Raw genomic sequence first — 21062 nt, forward strand, 5'->3', positions numbered from 1 at the left:
CCCCCCATGAGCGAATGTCTTGGTGATTTCAACACGTCCGCGCTGGAACGACCGCGACCAAGGCTGCGACTTGTTCAGTATTCGCACGTTTCTGATAATTGCACTGTTATCGTTGCGCGTAAAATAAGGTTGGGTGGAAGATTCAGCAATCTTTATGTCGGTTTTAGGAGTTAGATAAAAGAGAGTCATAATAGAATCACGATGCATTAAGTTCATCTCGGAATCGTGCAAAACAGGCTTGCTTGTAAATCGAACCACTCTTATTCTTCTCACAATTTGCACCCATTTACAGTCAGTCTCATAAGTATTCGTACAGGTACTTTACGTTTCTAATACCGAGTACTGGCGAGAATAATAAACTTCTGAAGCTGGACATCGGAAATTTGTATCGTTAGGGCGAAGATAAAAATTACAAAATATCTTTTGAAATATCAATGTTGTACTTATGTACCGTATAAAATAAAAAGCTTCTCATAATTTTTCCATAACCAGCAATAGAATTACGCAACGCACGTCACTTCAGTGGACTTGCGTCAGCGGTCGCGAGTGTGTCAATTTAAGTAAATTTCTTCAATAGACATAGAGGGTGCGAAAACTTATGGGACTGACTGTATACAAATAATAGCATTTGAAAATAACCTGTGATATTCCGCGGTCTTCCCCTAACTCATCGAAGTCACCCCTTCGAAATAGATAGCCCAGACGTGGGTCGCGCGATCTGACGTTAGGATATTATATGGATTCCTCATATATAAATCATGTCGTGGCGCCGAGCATCGACCGGAAATGTAGGCCACCGATTGGATTCCATCCCATGCGTGAAAGCGCGCCGAAGAAATTGAGAAGCCAAGTTGCATATTGCAGCAGCCTTGCCCGTTCAATCTGTGCTCGCGATCGACACGTTCCACACACGTTACTTCGATGTTGGCTAGCGTGGTTCTGCTGAAATGTCATTACGCTGTTTCGCGATCCGAAATGACAAAACCGCTGCGAGCCAGGGGTGGCAGATCGCGATAGCCGCCTAGAAACCGCGTTCCCGGGAGGGACAATTAATCAACGCAATGAATTACTGAAAATCGCTGCCCTCGTGATTATGTACATTTTAATTGATATAGGTATAATACGACGCTTTCCTAGCAGTTTTCAGAGGTTTACCGTGCGACGGGCTTGGTTAAGATTAATTGATAATTAGAGTCGTGCGTTTTTCACGGATGTTGGAATATCCAGTCTTCGAGAACTGGAATTTTAGTTTAGTTTTAGTTTAGTTTTATATACTAACGGTATATAAAATTAATAAGAGAGAATTTTTATGTAACTGGTGGAGTTAATCGATTTGTACAATGAACGGCTCATTTATTGAGTTACTTTTGCACCCTTTAAGGGATGTATACAGGTTATTCGTTTTCAATCATTTCGATATATTTAGACCTGCACCATCTACCAAAAATCGACATGAATTCAGAAAACCCGATAGTACATATTCGATCATTTAATATACTGTTAATGTACATTTGATGAAAGCAGCTATTGTTACTTACATGTGGTTATTTAATTTCCATGTAGATTACTACACGCGGACTACACTGATGTTCTGACACGAACCGCCAGTAGTTCGCGTGTAGCAGGTCCCAAATGACCCATTGGTCGGCTGTAAATCAAAATTGACCTACGTAACGTCTTTGACCTGCACTCCGGCAGGATACAGTTAACATTAGAATATTACAATGTTCCTGGCAACAGTAATTGTAAAAGCACTGTGGGCGCCTTGGGAACGATCGCAGAAAATGGACTCGGGATATCACGCGTTAATATTTACACGAATGAAAGTATCTCGAGTTTGTTGAATTTTCAGAAGCTGAAATGTTTTTCCTACTACACTGATTGCGTCATTAAATAATTGAAATCGATTAACTCCACTTTTTGAAAAATCTGAAATTTAGGTGTCACAAGTGTTTTAATCTATAAAATGAAAAAATGTGTCTATAGCGATTATCTGCACGCTGGAATAGTAATAATAATTCGCAAACTAAGTGCGCAGGTGCGCGTGGCTATCCCCAAAGAGACGACGCACACAATTTATCGAACTCTCGTCGCGGCTATTCGTAATTAAATATTTTTCAAGAGTATTTTCGCTTCCACCCTATGTAAACGACATGAATTCCGGGAAGCACGGCGAGGTAACACACGGAATTACCGTGGGAATGAAAAACTCGCGTTCGCTCGTAATCTCCTTTGCCGTGAATCACGTGCTTATCGAAGGCCCCTTTTCTCTGCGGAAGCCTTGGATTAATATATGTTAAGACTGCGCAATCCCATAAGCTTGTGGCTACGGTCGTACACCCCCGACGCGAATTCCATCATCCCTTGTTTTCCCTCTGTCTCTACCAGGGTGCGGTTGGTTTTTTCGTTAAAACGCCGGGGCCAGTAACAGGTGTTCCCGCGGATAATGTTCTAAAAAGCTTCCAACATCGGTAGCGTTTATCAAAGCGCCTCGAATGCAGTGGCTTTTCACGTTTCCACCGCCAACGAGACAAGGAGCGACAATGGAGGCACAAAAATCCGCGATTCCGCGCGGTGAATGGCGTGCCGCGGCATAATAAAGCCGTCGTTATCAATTCTTCGAGTGGGAGACATTGTCGCGAAATCGTCGAGCGTTCTGGGATACGTGAAAAAAACGCGAGAAACACGAGTGATCGTTTAGGTGCGTCGAGAGAGGTCCAACGGACGCGTAATCGTTTCCAACGTTGCTTGGAGGGAGTATTGTTTGAATTACTTGAGTCTGAAAAATGAAAGGTATTTGGAATATCTGTGAGTGTTTAATTCGAACCAGATTCTAGCGAAATCGTGTCAGAAACTCGAAAGAATTCCAATTTCAGCCCATTGTACCAAATACAGTGCCAAAAGGACATGATATAATATCGAATGTAGCAAGCATGCTACAAAATCTAATATAGGTCGTCGTTGGGACTTGGCAACGCGATTAATGTTAAAAATGGAACGCCGAAGGATCGTTAGATATAAATTCGAAGAGATAATAGACGTCTTTCGTTTAGGAACGGAGTTAATTATCTAAACATTAAGGACTTAATCCTCGAGTGCTTCTGTCAGCCACGAAAACAAAGTTGAAATTCATTCGGAGCAGAACGTCCGCGCGCGATCAGACTTTCGATTGAAGTTCATCAAGTACATCGTTCGTCAATGTGGCTCGCCTGCCGGTGTGTGTTAACCCTCGAGTAAGGACCGACGAACTTGGATGTTATTTTATGCAAAGCATTTCAACTCGAGGCTTTCATAACTCGACGTCTGGTCGCGATTTTGCAGTTTCGGTCGGCTGGCTCCAACGATGAGCGTAATTAATGCCTATTCGTCGCAGCCTCGTTAGATTTTAAATGTCCCTGACTCGTTGTCAAAGTTGATTTCCCATGCATGGAAATGTGTCAGAAGGCGACGGCGTGCGCGGAACCACGCTGTAGAGATAGCTTTATCGTGGCCGCGGTAATAATGTTTACAAATTACGATATTTCGTCACGACGCAGAAATATGCACCCATGCGACATGTAAACATTGCCATTTAAACATCGTATACAACGTTATTTTTTTTCGAATCACTTTATGTAAGGCCACATCAACTACGAGGCTATTAGTGACCACGTAAATGATTACAATTTAATTATAATTTATTTAACATGTTATACTTCATTAATATCTTGACAAATTTGAGGAATTCGACACATTGATTTTGAATTGAAAGAATTAGTCGATACTTTATGAATCGAACGCCTCCGATGGGGGGTGCTAATATGGTCGGCGACTAGGGGCGCTTGTATTACTGAAATTGTCAGGCGAGAGTATTATCGGTGCATCCTGGCTGCTGCCTAACCTCTCGCGAAAGGGGAACACCGCGAGAACTTTTGTCGAATCGGTCGCGGAAGGGAAAAAATATGGCGAACGGCAGTGATAGTTGCACAAAAGCAGAACCAGCAGGGCGCGCACGGTGCGCGGGCACAGACAACAGGCGCATCGCGTGCGCTTCATATGTTTCATTTGCGCGACTCCACTTTCATCAGGGCGAGCTTTATTTAGACCTATCCGCGTGCATGTTCTCATCAGCCTTTTTACAGTCCCGATTTATACACGCGGAAACGCGACAACTTTGAAATTCTAATATCGACTCGCACACGCACACAGCGTTGACGCCTTCCCTCAAGAATAATAGCATATTTGGGTCACGATTCCGTCACAGAAATCACACTGGGAGCGTTGGTCTTCGACGCAAGTGTCGTTTGACCCAGGTCACCCGATAGAGAATTTTAATTTAATTGCTGTCATTGCTGTATGTCAGCTTGACTGGGTACTGTTCGCCTAAAATGATTTGTGATTAATATCTCGATAGTGTTAGCATTCTTCGATATCAATATTATTCGCATAATTTTATTTAAGAAAGGTCCAGCAAATAAATTTACAGGGTCCTCAGCCCCCCATACGGAAATCGATTTACTCCAGGATCAATGGCGGAGTCACCGCTCAATCGACTGCATAAGAATTCCGGCATCTTCAGGGGTGCATTCCGATTTCTCGGCGAGCGAATTCAATCAGAACTAAAAATGCGGATAAATCGCGTCGCGAGTCGACGGGGACGCGCGATAAAAGCAAAACGTATTCCCTTCCTATTACGCGGCTTATTCGTTGCTCCGATCAGTCGGTCTTCCGCAGACTTGTAGACGCGTGGCTCGGTTGAAGAGTACCATCTCCGTTTTCCCTTTGCGGAAGTAGTATGGCCGTGGTGAATACAGCCGTTTGCGCCGAAGAGTGGCAGCCGCTCTTCCAGTACTCGATTTTCAATTTCCACGAAATCCGCTGCTATTTCGCGCTATTCGACTCGACTGCCGCTAGGCCAGCCTCTTCTTCTACCCTTCCGCGTGTTCCCTGTCGGGTTCCTCGTTCCACGTGGCTCCAAGATCCTTTGCACGCCGATGTACACCGGTTGGGAGCATTCTGAAAACGTACCAGCTCGGCCGTGCGTCGTTTCCACCTTCTGCTCTCAGAACGAACTCTCGAATCGTGGTCATCGATCCTTGCTCCTCGGTGCCTTCGACTAGCGATGGGACCGATCCATTAACACTCCCCTAAAACGAGTCCGAGGGAGTGGTTTTGGGTATTGTAACATGTTTTCGTCCAGCTTGATGTGGATCGAGTCAGCAATGGAATCAGTTGATCATGAATGATGTTTTTAAAATAGATATACAGTCAGTCCCATAAATATTCGTACCCTCTATGTGTATTGACAAAATTTGTCTGAATTAAATAAACGTCACATCTACCATTTAATTTAAACAAACTTTTTCAATGAACATAGAAGGTACGAATACTTACGGGACTGACTGTAGATCGAAGGGCTTCAGGAGTTGTTCATGTTGATCCAATTACATTTAATTAAAATACAAATGTAAGCATGTGGGAGCAAACGGTCGTAGACCACGAGCTAATTTTATTTTAAGTTTTTCTTTTGATTTTGATCGAAATTTTCCACTGGCCTCTAAAAATAAAGAGCTTAAACAACATTCAGAATAGATGACCAAAATTCTGACAGTTGCCAGCGTTCCCTCCTCAGTTCCATCGCTACCAACGACCTCATACTTCGCGGGAACGTCCAACAAAACCGTAGGATCGTTCGCGAGCTTTCGACTCGGCAAACCATGCTCCACTTTCTCGATCCTCCGTCGGCCCCTACGGTCCGTCTTTCATCGTTTTCCTGGCTTGTTACACGGCTTACCCCGCCAGCTAAATGGCGGCCGTTGCAGGTCTTTCGGGTTCCACTGATTGGATGGTTTAGGTCGGCACGCATGAATGAGTCGATGCGGAACTTCTGGATCAATCGGTGCTCGGTGAGGGCGATCCGATTCAAAGCGTGTAAGGTATTCGTTTTCGAGTTCTCTGTTCTCAGTGTACGTGTGCACGCGTAATTCCCGGTTCTCCCGTGAAGCCACCACGTTGATCCAGCCTTCAGTTCCGTCAGACTTCGATCCTCTTCCGCGCCGTTACATAGCCTGGCATCCGGTTTCCGTTTCAGGGAACCGTTCCATCGGCTGGAACAGGCGCGATCCCGTGGGCTGCAAAGTTTATTTTTCGGGAACGTGAAAAACATTCAAAGCGGTTCCCCAAACGGCACGAAGAAGAATGGCATATGAGAGATGAAGAATAAACGAAAAAGGGTTGTGCGTGGTAGGGCGGGGAGCCGGGAAAACGGTCGATAAGAATTTTCACGGATCGAATCGCGTCGGTTCCATCCAATCCTGACGTCTGTCTCGTCCCTGTGATTCCGTTCTGCACCGAGACACGCATACTCGTTGCTCGCTGTTCCACGGCGTTGCTCGACCGGGACGTATTTCTCGTACTACTTGTTTAGTTTTATCGCATCATCTACGCTTTCTCGATTCTCTCTTTCTACCGCCACGTCGATCGAATCAGTCATCGCACCGCTGAATTATTCCTCGAAAGGAAATTTAACGGGGCCGTTACAAATAGCCGAGTGAACTAATATCGCGGTGACTGAGTGCGGAGAAAATTGTTGAAGCTATTCACTAAACATTGTGTACGAATGGATATTTTGTGGTGATCTCAGTTGACCACCATACCAAAAGGAGCAGATGTCCCAGTGTATACATTTTTTTTCTAAATGCTCGAGAATAATTTCGTCTCGGGATGGAGTAGCTATTATAAACAAATTAGAAACTGTATTACTACTGCATTAAGAATTGAAAAGCAAACTTCTTCCTACATTTCACATCTCATTCGTCTTCCAAAACTTTCTAAAATTTTCACTCCAGCGGTTTCTGCTTCACCTCGCGCTCTCATCCTTCACTCTCTCAGTTTACTGATACTTCAACTATAGAACAGTATATTTTACTTTTGTTATAAAAATAACAGATCATGTTTTAAGGAATACATCACTCATTCTAGTAGCTGTTGTATCGTCATATCATTGTATGGATGAGTTAACAAAATAAATTGAACCTGACTGCGTCAGCAGAAAAATTGAGGACTCGCGTTAATCGCGTTAATCTTGTTGGCGAGGAGTAGAAGATGAAAGAAAAATTGGGACAGGAGATGAAGAGATACCAGCGGAATTTCCAACGTCCGCTTGGAACAAACGATAACGATGAATGGCGTGCCCGCACAATAATCCACGATCGGCTACACGCGAGCGGAAAATCGCCCGATGGATGCGTTCGCGATTTATTATCTTGTACATCGCGAGCGATGAAATAGCCTTCCTGGAAGAAAACCTCGCGGGGTTAGCTGAACGAAGTGCTGGGAGTCGATCCAGGCGTGAATCGTGGGTTATAAGGGATGACGGGCATGAGGGTAGTAAACACAGGAAACTCGTGAGATCATTAGTAGAATTATTAGAAAACTTTGAGAAATGAAGTTGAATATGTAATCCATTTTAAACTTAGTTCTGAAATTTGAAATTGATTTGAAATGGATGATTTGAAATTTTGAAATAATTTTGATCAGAAGGAAGTGACTTGAAATAGCACTCAAGAAAAGAAAGTCCTCTAGGAATGCCTCTGACAAGAGAAGTACAATTACTACACTCCTATCAACTGATATTTCTTCGACATCCCTTGCGACTTCAGAGATATCAAACTCTGAAAAATCGATGTTCCTTTGTAGGGATGTTTTCACTTCCCCGAACTCGCTCTTTGGTACCACTAGCGAACAGAACCGTAATCGAGTTCATGTCCTGCATTTCTGCAAAAACTTGAGAACTTTTGGACTGTATCAATCGTCGAAGTTTCCTTGCGAGCCAACGATGGAAAAGAATGGTTTCGAGTAGAAGGCGAAACACTCCAAGTTTCCGTCGGTTGGAGGGCAGGCCGGCAGCAATTGAATCGGTTTCGCCCAATCAGCGACGCCGTTAATAGCAATCAACGAGCCTTCCCTTTCGGTCTTTGGCAAACGATCGGACTAATTACTGATCGGGATAAGGCGCGCGCTGTGGCAATATGTGCACGGATATCGGACGTGCCGTACTCCGCTCCTCTTTCCTTCTCGTTCCCGCCTTTGGCCGCCTCATTCACGGCTCCTCTCTCTCCGTTCACCCAGCCAACCCGACTTCCTTTTCTTGAAATCAGGCGGCAGCGATAGGGAAGCACGCGTACGCTTCCGCGAGTCTGAAAAGAAAAGGACGGACGTTGAAATTGAACCGAGTACGAGAGCGAGACACGATGGGGCCAAAGGGTGAACGAGGGAAGAAGGACGCTGGAGGACGCAGAAAGGGCGAGAAAGACGGCAAACGGTGGAAAGGGAACGGAGAGGGTGAGTTTTCAGTGTGCGATAACGACTGGCATCAGCAGTGCGCCTCTACCTACCACCTTCGTAGTCCTACGAGCTTAATGTACATAGAAGCAAAGAGGGTAAGGCTGGAAAGGGGTGAATCAGCGAGAGAGGGAGCGAGAGAGAGAGAGAGGAAAGCGAGGAAGCAAGGTGTACTATACGTCAAGACAATAAGTACCATTAAGATAACAGTGGGGGGAAACTTAGATAACCCCCGCATGAACCTCGAGGGTCTGTAATGGAGGATTCCATTTTATTTCAGCGTTATTTTTACCATATCCACTGGAGAGCTACGACCAGTCGCCAGTTTTCGTTAACGATCTCTCGACTACTGCGCGCTCAGATAAGCCGAAGTTTAATTCCAAGACGCGATTGAATACTCCTTTGCACCTAAGGTCTTTCGCGAAGAGCGTCGTACGCGCTCACAGGTGTCCCATAAACGAACAAGCGCGATTTCTTTCGCGTAGCCTTGTCGGATAACTGCCCCAGTAATTGGACGATTAAGGACAAATTTCCTGTCCCCTAAAAATCAGGTGTAAATGAATTCTCAATTCATAAAATAGTAAAAATAGGCTTTAGAGAAAATTGATCGTATTAACACATCGTTGACCGGTTATGAGTTAACTCGTATTTGCACTTGCATTATCTATTTCCATTTATGAGACCCAGAGCGATATTAGAATATTTGCAAAAGCTTTGCTCATCGTGTTTAGTTCTGTCGGTTTTTCATTTCAATTCATTATGTTGGTAAAATATAAATAAAGCTTATTGGAGTTTGTTTAGATTGTTTTAATTTCACATTCAATTACGAAATAATAGCCGGTGACATGAAGTCGCTACTGTGTAAAATTCCCGGTCAACAATGCGTTAATAAACGTACAAGAACGGCCGCTTTCAGACTTCTAATAACGCGCAAAAGGCTGTAAGCCACGAGCAGTCTCGCAGATGGTTCCTTTCGACCCCTCTGCGAAGGGTGGAAAGCTCGCTGGCGCAGGTGCTTTGTGTCCAAAGAAGCGTTACTTCGCAGGGAACTGTATTGTTCTCTGCAATTAATCGAATACTCGACTTTTAAAAAATGTAGCCTCATTACTTCTCCAACACGGTTCGTAAACGTTCGCAGGAGAGCGTTGAACGTCCACGACGAAGATTTGCCCGCGCATTACGAGGAAGCTTGAAATTTTATTGTTCCGGGGGTCTATTGTTCCGAAACTGTCTTCCCGTCTTTACTAATGACAATGATTAATATTGACCCACGTGCACGTTGAACCGAGTAATACAGTCTCCTCGAGAGACGCGGTGGGTAAACTTTAGTGTCTGCCAGCCCCACCTACGTAGGAGTCCTCGGGGATTCCGTAGCTCGTCGACACGACAGTCGCCGTCAAAAGTTAGGGTATATCATCCTGGCTCACGACGTGTGTCACGAATTCGACGTGACGAACTTTGCTATTCTTAATACCTAAGCCCTATCTCAGACTGTGGAGTGGATCCATGGGCGTGCGAAACAGATCAGCGGAATCGTAATTATACGCCTCTGCCAAAGAAATTATTATTAACACGCTGCCAAACTGAAACTCGTAGCAATACGTAAGAGGTTAAAATTTTGTCTCGAGAAAATTGAAAATTAAATGATCTTATATTTGTCGTAGTATATAATTTTTTAACCTCGCCAAATTCACGAATCCAATCCAGATTTATATTTATTAACACATCACTTCTGGAATAAATTATTTGTACTTCCTTAACGGAAAGTCCTGTCAACCCATTCCAGGATGACGTGGCTACCAACGTGGTAAAGTTAACGTCTAATAAAATCTCCATGCCAGCTTCTAGCACGAATGCCCATTACTCAAACACAAAGGATAGAACAAATGTTTACACGAACCTATTTCTTTACTTTGGCATTCCCTTTCTTCACCTATCAAGTTACGCTAACATATTTATTACCCTTCTCACGGTGGAGTGTTTATTGGCGAGACTTCAACCCCTTCGTAAACGCGGACTTTGAAACACAAAGAACGAGCAATTCTTTCGAGGTTTAATCGCTCAAGCATAGTTATTCGAGCAAATTCGATGACTATGACGCACAAAGGGCTGATCATCCGACATACCCCGCATTTCGCATGTAAGACACGCGCGCAAGACACAGCGGATAACTTTTCGATCGTGGAAGTTTGTTCGTTGTATAAGAAACGACGGGCAGGACTCACGAATAATTCACCGAGCACCAGCATAAGTGGTATGGTCGTAAACGGACATATGTGATTCCGAAGGGATCCCGGATGCCGCTGGAAAGCGGATGGTCTTCCAAGTCATTAATTATACAAGTACCGTACGTACTTACCCGACGGCTTGCTGACGCGAATATTCAGCCAGCTCTATATAGAAAGCCCTGTTACGCCAATGGTGGAAGAGCGTGATAAACTTCTCTTTGAAGTGGCGTGCAACGTTCACTTTTAATTTCAGACATCGATCAATCAGGTTTGAATATTTGCCCACACGTCCTTCGTCTTGTTTCCAGCCTAGCAGGTAGCAATTTTGGATAGCTTGTCGGGGAATGGTCGATTCTCTGCTCGAGTATGTAAGTGAAGCTATTCGACATAGTTCCGTGGTAGGCTTAAACGACAGACCGCGGTTAAATCGCACTGTTTCCATTCCATCGACCGTGCACGTTCCTTTTAACTAGATGATATGCTAGTCTCTTTGGTCGGGGTTTCACGAACGAATCGACGTCGAGATTGATCGTAAATGGCATGTCTTCTTTTCGCGGAGTTCGAATCGACTTGGTGTAGTACTTTCCATGGGACTGTAGAGACAATCGACTCGGATGAAAGTAAATTGACCTTATTGATTCTGTCGATGCCATCTATAATGAATTGGGTGTGCAAGCCACGCGGCTTGCAAACGTAGTCTCGTGCGATGCATTTCTCGAATCGAAGACAAGCGTCGATTGTGCACACGGTCTAAAATGAATCGACCTTCAGTCGAGCGAAATAACGATCCAACAATGAAAGCAATCGAGCAGTTATGAGAGCAAGCTTAAGTGGTATTTATTTATGAACGATTCATTTTACGTGATATTCATATATGATGGTACGTACAGATTGTTTTCTTTTTAACTGCGTGGCTCAAAGAATAAAATTACACTACTTTTAGTATTATACTAGTGTAATACACAATGAATAATAAAAATAGAAATGTTCTTGATTTGTTTGTTGAAAATATTACGATATAAACAAATGTCCAGAGAAGTCAAGGCAAAAGGAATATTTTTATTAAATATAAGTTAATTGTTTCTTTAGACCAGGATCGATTTCTTTGGAATGCTAGATGCAAAGCCAATGTCCCTGGCTATTTCGGCCCTTGACGGAATTCGTCGCAAGTTTCGGTCGAGTTTACTTGTTAATGACTGTGTACATACCAGGAGCATGGTCAGATACCCTGGTGGCCACGTATTCGCCGATGTTGGCTCATCGGCATCAAATTGATGAAGAGAGTACCAGCGAGCGCAGCGATAGAATCTTGTTAGCGCTACTGTCTCTTTTCTAGCGTGCCTTGTCGGCACACAACCGCGTCCAATCAATGTTTCCTCATGAATTATGTTCGATCGGTTTGCGAAACGGACTACCGATGCCCTGTTCGGACGCTGGGAAATCGTTCCTTTGTTTCGTGCCGCTGGATTGGACGACATCGTAAAGACGTTTCACGGTCCGATCTTCTCCGTACCTTGATGCGACCAAGTAGCTGATCGGTTCAAACTTAGGAATTCGTCAAAATTGCTATGAATTTCAAGGGAAAGGAAATATTAGTTTCTAAGGGAAATGTGTCACCTTTGGGCAGTGACGAATCATTTTTGCTTGGTCTGACTCAGCACGGAATTAACTCCTTCCTAAACTGTTCTTTCTTTCTCTCTATAATACACTTAGTTTCAAATGTTTCAAGGTAAACAACTCTGCATGTATTTTTCATGAAAATAGAAGAAAATAAGTCTTTGTTGTATTCGTGAAAAGAGAATGTACATATTGAAATATGCACGGAAACGTGTACCTAGAGATCTGCGTAACTCCAGGACGGATACCCACCGTGCAACGTGAAATATTAATAATAGCCGATCGATACGAGGGATTTGAATTTTATCCAGCGCGGGCCCCGGATATCATTTAAAATTCAATTTGCTTTGGTCGACGAACGACGGTCAGCATGAAAATAATACAGCTCGCGAGCTGCTTGTGTATCTTTGCCTGCGGTACACGCTTTAAAGTCATTATTCACTGGCGGCCAGGAACTTTAATCGCGAAAAGTTTAATCACGCGATTCTAAAATTATCTACCCGCGTCGAGCTGGAGGAGGATCTCGTAGACTTAGCGGAGGTTGAAGGGTAGGTGTGGTTGGTGGAAACAAGAAAAAATGGAATGCTCTGAAGCGACGGAGTGCTTTCGTTCGTTGTTGATGGCTCGCTTTTAATATTTTGTTTTGTCGCGCTTTGTCTTGGATTTTTACTGAAAATAAAATCGTTTTGTCTTCCGTTATCCTGTCAATCATTAGTTTTTTCTTATGGTCAAAGGTTCTAAGAGGTTCTTGGGTCAGATGGAGTCATTAGAGGTCATCATAAACTCATAAGAATAACCAACCAAGTAACTGAAAAGTGAATCGCTTATACCAATTATAAATTCTATCGAAATACGTATTTCGGTGGTTGAAGTGATCGTACAAATTAGGTCAATTGAATAATACGTCTCTGCAGGAACATCGGCACACTCCGAAATAACCATTAAAATTGCAAATAAATATTCATAATTAAATTTCTCAATAACACGTCACGATATCGTCGGGATATTGCCAAAATCATGGGTCAATATCAGTTTTAATTTTCATTTGTTTCCATCAAATTGGCTCTTCCCTCGGGAGGTTAAGCGCAAATTGGAAAAATATTCGATGTCCGATAACAGTTTGATCTCTGGATCGTTATGCCTGCACTGCGTGGAATTTATCGCTCCAACTTTGAAACTCAAAAGTCATGGGTTCGCGAACAAGCTAAATTGAACAGTAAAAAATTCATACGCGATGACTCGAGTTCATTTAAATGACAGAGAAATAGAGAGAATTTGAAGGAAAATTCGATTCTGTGGGCGTCGAATTTCTGCGAAGCGCTCCGATACGAATTCGAACATAAACGATGTAGACGTGCCAGGTTGTGACTATGGTAGCGACAGTTTCAATGGGACTGCGTTACGGATGGCTGCCTCAGCAAACGATACGCGTATCGCGTTCCAGTCGAAGCGAACGCGAGATACCACCCGCGAAACGAAGAACCTCGGGCCTTACGAGATTTACATGGCGCTTCGGGAATGTCTATCGGTTGAAAACCGATTGCATTTTCCGGCTAAATTGCCATACAGACTGCTATTGATTCGAGATACCACTGTATTATCGAAGCAAATTCTCCAACTTCTCATTGGCCTGATTACTAATAATTATTTACCTCGAAAGCAAAATTTTTGTATGTGGGAGTCGTTAAAAATGGTGCGCGATAAGTTTACCTATAAAAAAACTGCCAACCACTGAGCGAGCGGAAATGAAGTCTGAACTAGGTCATTTGACATGGTTGCTAACGGGGAAACCCGTTAAATAGGGAACTAGCAGTAATTAACGCTGCTTCTCGGATCGCTCGGCGACCACGTAAATTCTCGTGGCTTCCTCGAACTTCGGCTCGCGGTTTCAGCTTTGGACGGGGTTGCGCGAGTAAGCCCTCGTCACTGAAATTCCCTAACGATAACGAAAGAATTCTCGTTCTTCATTCGGAGACAATAGGTTATTTGATGGACGACGCGGTGATTGACGCGTCGTTAAAACGTGGGAGAGAGTTAATGGAATCAAAATATTCCAAGAAGACAAGCTTCGATTCATTCAATGGAAAATTGAATTTATTTTTTGTAAATTGTTTGTCTTCCACTCGTTATTCGACACATTTAGATATAACTTTTGCCCATCTTTGAGGATTTATCTGAAAAGGAGAAAACCTGAAGAATGAAGAGGAAGCTCCGTGGCTGGAAGCGCGAGAGAAATAAGGGTTGAGAGAAAGAAGAACGAGCTTGTAGCGGGGAGAAGCAAGCGTCGGAAGTTTGAAGCCCTTAATTGCTTTTTAAAACTTTCAAGTTCGACTACGGTCCCGGGGCCCTCGTTCTTCGTCCTCGTCCCACGATCTCGTCCCGGTCGCACCCTTTGCATTCCACTTCGGAATGTTCAATATTAGTTTTCCCTATCGTAGCTGCAAACACGTTTGGCATTGGGGGTAGGTGGAAGGGGTGCCCGAGCAGAGCCGCGCTAAGAGGGTGGTGATGCGCAAGAAAATAGAGAGAAAGGGAGAAAAGGCTGGTCAGAGCCGTCGATAACTAGCCTCGGTTTTTGCACTCGAAGCAATTAACGTTGCCCAGGAAAAAGAAGCCGCGGAGTTCCGTGGGGGTCGTTTCTATTGGTTTGTCTATCCTCCAGGGCGTTGAGCTCACTTTTCCTTCGCGAAACTTCGCGAAACCGTAAAGTGCCCCCGTCCTCGAACTTTAGACCGGTCCTTCTTTTCCCCGTTTCGCACGCGCCTGGCGAGCTTTCAGACCGGAAGACACTTTTATTGGGTCCCAAAGTTTCGTCGCGGCTATCGCCACTGACGGCGATCTGTCGGAACGGGTCGTTGCTGATAAATTGCGCGAATCTACCGACGTTTGATTTCCTTTGTATCGCAGCAGAGCTAGGAAAAGCTCTGCGAAGTTCTACATTATTATATTTGGATAGAAATCAGTTGGAGGACGATTTGCCTTTGCTCATCAGCAAAAGCGCAACCAAAACACAGTTCATGTATTGTGGTTTATAAATATAAATTTCATTTTATTATCTATTCCAAGTGATCCAAAATAATAACGAAATATTCACATTCGCAGAAAACAGATAGTAACAGCAACCGAAGTAGAAATAACAAGCACTGGTCAGACGCAAGAAGCACGTGCCTCAAAAATGTTTAATTTCATGTTCTTAGAAATGTAGACTCGTGTCAAAAAATGTAACTTCATATTTTCGACTTAATTCTACGCATAAATCATTCTATACAGCCGAAGTAGAAATAACCAGCTCTGATCAGACGTATAGGTACAGGTTCCAAAAAAGTTTGCGATTCATGTTCTCAGAACCATAGGCTCGCGTAAAAAAATGTTACTCTACATTTTCTACTTACTTCTACACATAAATCACCCTATACCTGCCCGTACCACCTGTTCTCACCCACTTTGTACGTTTATTTACGACCATGCCGAAGATGGCGCGACGAGTTCCCTCTGTCCTCGCACGACAAAAACGCGCCATCCGTTTCACGGAGGTTCTTATTTCAGGTTCCCGGTAACGATACGCGTTTAATTTACATTTCGATCCATATTGCATGAGCGCCGAGCGATACTCCCCGACCAAATGTCCATTCAAATACGGGGCAGAACTGTATTTCGAAGGGGCGTTCGCGAGAAGGGGGATTGCTCGTATCTTCTCTCCCTGGAGTTTCTTTCTCGATTCAGAAACCTTGAGGAGGGTCCGAAGGCCTTTCCAGACGAGCTTTTTTCCCAGAAGTGACTCGCCGACCGACCGATATCTCGCCCACTCGAAATTGGAGCACGATTTTTGCATTCGACCACCACCTCGAGATGTCAGAGAAGCAATCTGCTCTGGAACCCTTACGATTACGAAACTTTCAAGAATTTTCTTCGCGGAAACGAGCGATCATATGGATTCGGAACTTTGCAGGAATGTTTGTTCCATTGACTGTTTCCAGACCGTTCAATTCATCATTACATAACGAAAATGGCGAAAAAGGAAAATTGATTGTTTTGAGGCGACAGACCAGAATGTCCCCTTAATCGCTTAGCACGGCACGAGAGGCGAGGTGGTGGAAAATGGAGGTCGGAGGAACAAAGAAAAGGAAACAAACGAACTCAAGCGGAGCAGGGTGTTCCGATCCAACAAAAGAGTTCTTCTTGCGATCCATTATGGTTCGTTATATTCTGACTTCTGACTAATCTCCTTTCTCTCGTCGCGAGACTCATTGTTACCAGGAGATATTGAAACTCTCTAGCCCGATTATTCGTAATAGCGTTAAGCAATTAAGTCGAAACTCCTGCCGTGGCGTTAAAAATACAATTAAGGTGGATGGTGTAGACGCGTCATTTTCAATATTCTCACCCCTCGGCGCTAAGGGCTCGACGACGCCAGGCGTCGACTAAATCTTTTATGGGACGAAGGGTCCATTTGCTCGCGTCGCGAGTGACATCTTTAACTTTCTAAATGGGATCCCGTCTCACGGATTCAACGACTATTGGGAAGTATAATCGCGAGCTACGAGTCCTCGCGAGATAAACGCACGGGTCAGGGATAAAGGCGAGAATAGAGGGGGCTGAAACGCGGTGAGAAAGAGGGAGTGATTTCACCGTTTCGAGAGCAAGGAACAACAAAGTTTCTTAATGAAGAATAACGCTCCCACCAAAGGAAAGATATTTCCACTTAAACGAAGGTCTTCCGTAGTCGTTCCTCCTTTGCTTTCAGTCGACGGGAATTGCTCTCCATTTCTCCCTTAATCTCTCTTTGCTTCTCGCGGAACGTCGCGTTCCGACTTCCCTCTATATTGATAGCGCTATTACATGCCGATCAGACTTCCCTTACAAGGGGATTTGAGTGTTAAAAATACACATCGAAGGCGCTTGATCATTCCCCAGTCGAAGTTCCTTTAGTGGCAGGTCGTAGAAATATCTAAATAAGTTTTTATTTCATTTTCAAAAGATTTAGAAACAGTAACAAAAAATTTATTTCAAAATTCTCGCTTTAATATTGGTTCTATTACATTTTGCTATTTCAGTCTAATATAAGTTTATCGAACATTTTCCAACTCCCTTTTGATTTTGAAATTTATTAATTTAACATTTTATGAACGTCGAAATATCGCAGGTACATACTTTCGTAATTAAATGGAGTGAAATTAATTTAAATTTCATTCACTCGCATAGTTAATATCGCCGCAAATATTGCAAAGAAAACCAGCATTTAATGTATCGTTATTTCTAGAATTGTTCGTTACGGAATATTTCAGAGTTGGGATTCGCATAAATTGAAAATTTCATTCCATATATATACGTCTATATCAAATACATATACGTTACATTCTGAGAAATGTTAAAATTAAGGGTACTAAATTTAATTACTTGACTTTTCTATTAATTTGCTTGCCAATATGTCGTCAAATTTCTATTAAAATGATCTAAACGATCGCATGCTAAATTTAGTTTTTCCACAAGATGACGTATACACCTTAATTATATAATATCTCTAATAACCAATAATAGTATTGATAACAGTTCGCAGCATCATCAACCTAAAATATCAAAGTAAATGCCTTGCAAGTTATCTCCAGAAACAAAATTCGGCCCATAGATGGTTAATTCAAGCCCATCTCAAGACGAATACGATATTTATTCTCAAATATTCCACGACCCCAACAACCTAAGCCACTAAATGCAGGCAAGATATTTTTTCCCGTCTCCCACCTAGCTACAAAATTTCATTAAGATCAGTGCATAAGACTTCTCGCGATCCTCGTAATGCAGTGGCACACCGTCCACAGCCCAAAGCCCCTGCAGAACGAAATGAAGTTTCTTGTCCCCCCGATGGAGGCTAGAAATTTCCCCAGAAATAAGCGACTCTATATTCTATTCGCTGCTTACCTCCCATCGCCCAGCCACTTAAGGAATTCCAGACTGCATAAAACTAAGAGAAACTCTTTGAACGTCCAACGCGAAATTCCACGACCGAAACTTTTCGCGTCGCGCCGGGCTCCACCGAAATTGTTACGGATCCCGCCTTTGTCCCCGCAGGAGGGTTTATCCCTATCCAGGGAATCCTCATTCAAAGCACGACGGCCCCTCCTATCGATCGTTCCCCAGCATGCGACGCGTTTAATTTTCTTAATGATCGGCTCACTGCCGAGCGCGCTGTGAAAGAGGTTCAGACAGAAGCGTGGCTCCGTATGACGTCGTCAAAGAGGCTCTTCGGGCACGGCCGATAGCGTCAGATCGCGTGATTCCGTCCAGGCCTCTCACGCGATGCCCATTTCCTCCTATCGACCTTCCATCTCTTCGGGGCCGACTCGGGGCTGCTTTGGAATCTTTCGATCTTGTGGGATCTAGGTCGCTCGACGCCCTCTGTACCTATCCCAACCCTATCCAATTCAGGTAAACGGCGCCCAATTGTCTCGGACGGAGCGAACCGTAGGCACAGAAACACGTAAGCCCGATGATTTCTTGGGCTGGGGATCGCAGCCACGATGATTATCGAAGAACGGCCCGATGGCTGACGCGTGAGTCGCCTGCGATATTCGACTCCATCCGACCACTGTGTAATTCCGTTTGACCATCCCAAATTATGAGGGGAGTTCGATAAATTCGTGAAATTTTGTTCAGTGCTCCAACGAGGAGTTTCACTTTTGGGAAATGGGTAGGTTGACTCATCGTTACGAGAGATTAGAAAATAAAATATAAGAGGTGTCTTAATCCTACAAATATCGTACACGTTTAGGGTAGGTCGATTTTTCACTGATGGTGCACGTTTTGTCGTTACCAGTTAAGAACCGCGTGCTGGCTTATCTAGCGTTATAAAACGATAACAGGATAATTCGTGGGACTCGTTTGGCCGCTGAATACCAATGTCACCGCGGCTCGGAACAGTGAAATTTTAGGACCCACCGAAGAGGTTGTTTCCGACTTTAATCGGGAGGGATGTTTGAGAATTTCACTGTCGCGCGCCGATTAGTTGGCCGCAATTTGGATTGATAAACTGGCGCTGATATACATTCCCCTCCGTGACTATTAAGATACTCAAGTGAAATTGACCTAAAGGAACATTAGATCATGCTTCATATAACACACACTTTAACTCGTTGGTCGCCACGTCACCCAGAAATGGGTGACAAGACTTTTCATTATGGAATTAAAAAAATTAATTTCAAAAGTGAGACAATAACGAAAATAAATTTTGATAGGATTTGTGAATTTGGCGAGTTTAACAAATTAAATACTACGACAAATGTCAAACTATCTGATCTTCAATAGTCTAGAAAGAACATTTTAACTGTATAGAAATTTTCACGAGTTTCAACCTGGCAGTCAGCGCGTCAAACATACGTGCATGATTAATTTAAAAAAGAACAACGCGTATTAACGACAACATCTGAAAAGGGTAATCAACCTCTCCCCCAAAACGAGTAGAAAGAATCTGTTAATAAAAGATTGATGGACAGAGAGGATCGACGCGACAAATCTCATCATTGTAATTAGTTTAGGACTACTTGATAAGGGCTCCCCCGGCCCAATGAAACATTGACGAGACTGCATCTGGCCAATGCTCCAATCAAGTGTGATTGTTCGAAATTGTGAGTAGCCGAGGACCCCGCACGTTTGGCACATAACGCGGATCGATATCCATGTTTCGAGGTCGACCACGACCAGTGGATAGGAATACCATTGCTGGTATTGTACGGGACGGCAGGCCACCCTCTCGCCGTGTCCCTTCTTTTCGAGGGTGCAGCCTGTGCGGGCGCACGACAGACACAGATTATCGGTACACACAATGCAGAATTGATCCCTGAGGCATGCCTCTACGTAAAACTTTCGGAGATGAAAATGCTCCGGATTGATTGCTCGCTCGTGCTTCACGTGGGAACATTGGGGCTGCGCCACGTGAATAAACCGAACACGTTTCGTCGGAACATGTATTAAATGCGACCAAAGGGTGGGTTCAGCTATTTTGCAGCGAGATGCTGGTTCCTAAGTATATCTTGGGAGACCAACTTGTTTTCTTTCGAAGGAACATCGGAATGGGGGACGATAGGCGTGGGCGAAGGGCTTGTACCGTTCAAAATAATTGGAAGATTGCGTGCTCGAACAAACGTTCCAAATGTTGTACATTCTGTACGAAATGAAACAGCAGAGCATGCAAATCATTTTTACAAAGCTAGTAACTTTGGGAACATGGTTACACGTAGAATGTATTCGCACTGATTTCGTTCCATTTCTATTTTTGGCCAAGTGAAACTAAATTCACTAGTGAAAATTATTTCGAAAAATCTTTTCCGTAGTCGACACCTGGCTGAAATTTTTTTAATTGAATTATGCGAAGAAAAACAGGACGTTATTGATCCCATAACCGAAATAAACAATTTAAAATTTGATACACGCTTCTGCGTTTATTGTTTCATTTCGTTGAATCCGAACAAATATTAATTACTCCACCAAAATAGATAGAAACTTGACGAACCACCTGCATTCGAATCTCTCTTTCAAAATTAATTTCATCTACCACACTATGGAAACCTCTTGCGTGGGAGCTCTGTACCGGCAAAACTCTAGACTGCCCAGTTTTAGTGCGGGATAAACTATTCTCATTAGCCTCGCGTTTGTAATGTTTGATTCATCCTCCAGGCAGCAAATCCTTTAATTATTTTGAGCGGTGTATGAAGCATAGCATCAGCGGGGCAGTACAAACGCCACTGAAACGATTGAAACGTTGCGCACTTTACAGCACTCGAAGTTGGCATTACACGCAACCGGAGTTTCGTACGAGTGCGCGCAGATTTCATACGCGATTTCATCGTGAAATCTGCGCGCACAGGGCGTGCGCTAATTTCCCAGCCGCGTCGTACAAAACCA

At 43.7% G+C, this 21062-nt stretch overlaps 1 protein-coding gene and 1 long non-coding RNA gene across 3 annotated transcripts in view; one reads left to right on the plus strand and one right to left on the minus strand.

The window, feature by feature from the left end:
* LOC128884916 (MOXD1 homolog 2) overlaps nt 1–21062 on the plus strand; it is a 226868-nt gene that overhangs the window by 180413 nt on the left and 25393 nt on the right. The window lies entirely within an intron of this gene.
* LOC128884917 (uncharacterized) lies at nt 3277–11095 on the minus strand. The gene is made up of 3 exons (XR_008459502.1): nt 10682–11095; nt 8519–8862; nt 3277–8177 (listed from the first exon to the last, which is right to left on the minus strand). It is a non-coding gene; the product is annotated as an uncharacterized LOC128884917 (long non-coding RNA).

The sequence above is a fragment of the Hylaeus volcanicus genome, chromosome 2, assembly GCF_026283585.1.
Source record: "Hylaeus volcanicus isolate JK05 chromosome 2, UHH_iyHylVolc1.0_haploid, whole genome shotgun sequence".
Classification (NCBI taxonomy): Eukaryota; Metazoa; Arthropoda; class Insecta; order Hymenoptera; family Colletidae; genus Hylaeus; species Hylaeus volcanicus.